The sequence below is a fragment of the Echinops telfairi genome, unplaced genomic scaffold (genome assembly GCF_000313985.2).
Source record: "Echinops telfairi isolate 266 unplaced genomic scaffold, ASM31398v2 ScPeMD7_70;HRSCAF=299, whole genome shotgun sequence".
In the NCBI taxonomy this organism is placed as follows: Eukaryota; Metazoa; Chordata; class Mammalia; order Afrosoricida; family Tenrecidae; genus Echinops; species Echinops telfairi.
The window spans coordinates 60,795,467-60,797,349 of NW_022103968.1; positions in this window are offsets into that span (position 1 = coordinate 60,795,467).

Genomic DNA, 1,883 nt, shown 5'->3' on the forward strand with positions numbered 1-1,883 from the left:
TGTGGTACATACATACAATTGAATGCTATGCACCACTAAAAAGCAGTGATGAACGCATGAAGCATATCGTCATGTGGTAAGAACTGGAGGAAATCATGCTAAGTAAGCTCAGTGCAAAAGGACAAGTACAACATAAGCCTACTGAGGTAAGTTTTTTAAAAAATAAAGAAGGGAAGGAAGAAAGAAAGAAATGCAAAAGGGGCACAGGGGAAAAGCTACTGTATACCAACATTCCAGCGGTGAAGACCAGGTAGTATGGCAGGGGCCAGACCAAATCCAGGGGTACATATGGTAGCCAACTAAAAAGGAGGTGGGGGGAGGAAAAGGAAAAAAAGATAGGGATGGGAAGCGGGGCAATAGGGCACTAACCCACCCAAGGGGAGGGTATTGTTTATATCTCCACAGGGAAGATGGACCAGACTTAAATCCAGTGTTCCGGGAAGCAAATGCAATATGCTGGCATGGAGAGGGGAGCCAGTGGAGGGGACTGAGGACTCAGTCCCAATACCAGCTATGTGCACAACTGTCCCTTCCCTGGAAGAATTTACTTTAGAGGACAGCACTGAAGCTGCATCTCAGGGAGAGGAACATGTCTGATCAGAGCACATGGGAGCAACTGAATGGGGAGGAAGAGATTGGAGCACATCCTGGCTCACCAAACCTGGAGGACGATATCCCTGTTCTGAATAGCCAATGCACAGAGTGGACCATATGGCTGATCCCACCATGAGACAGGGCATCCCTTGCTGACCCATGGCTCTATGGGGGACAACACTGGAGACTCAGTGTAGGGACTGGCCCATCTGACTCCACCACACCGAGGTAAAACACTAAGGGCGTGTGGCAGAGAAACCGGTGGACCAGAGCAGGGAGCTCCTGAGGGAGTGCAAAGGATAGACTTTGGGATCAAAGTGTGGCACCCCATCGGACTTGACTGGAGGACACACCTAGAGGTCAAAAAACAGACCTTGTGAGGGAGAGGGGAGTGGGGAGGAAGGGAGGGAAATGAGGAGCTGATACCAAGGGCTTAAGTGGAGAGCAAATGTTTTGAGAATGATGAGGGCAATGAATGTGCAAATGTGCTTTCTACAATTGATGTATGTATGGATTGTGATGAGTTATATGAACCCCCCAATAAAAAGATTAAAAAAACACAAACAATACAGTCCACAAAGACAATGTTCTGCATTCTACTTTGGTGAGTATCAACTGGATCTTAAAGGCTTGTGTATGGCCATTTCAATGCAACTATTGGTCTCTTCCCATCTGAAACCAAGAAGAGTGAAGACAAAGACATGTGGGAAAATTAGTCCCAAGGCTTAATGGACCGCGGGAACCTCAGCTCCCACCCTCCCACCAGACCCTGAGACCAGATGGTGCCTGTCTGCCATAGGGGATCACAATGGAGAGTCCTGAACAGAGTGGGAGAAAAATGCAGAACAAAACTGAAAATCATAAAAAAGAGCAGGCTTACTGGTCTAACAGAGATTGCTAAGCTCCCTGAGACGGTGAGCCTTTGCAGTGCACTCTTCAGACCTGGAACTGAACTTCTCCCAATGGCTCCACTTTCAACCAAACGACAGGCCGATTGGGCAAACAGTAACACCATTGAGAGAAAGACTCCTCAGAACAATCCACCCAGTGAGATCCACAGGGCAGCCTTTGCCCAGGAATAAATCTCAGAATGCAGGCCTGGCTACGAAGCAAGGCTGACTAGAATACTTTAGATGGAGGAAGGAAGCGGGAAGAGTGTTGTTACATTACGGGGATTGCAATCGGTTACAAAATAACGTTTTATGAATTATTTAATTACCCCCCTAAAAACAGACCTTGATCTATTTATAGATTTTTATTTTTTTTAATTTTAAATTTTCATTTTCTTT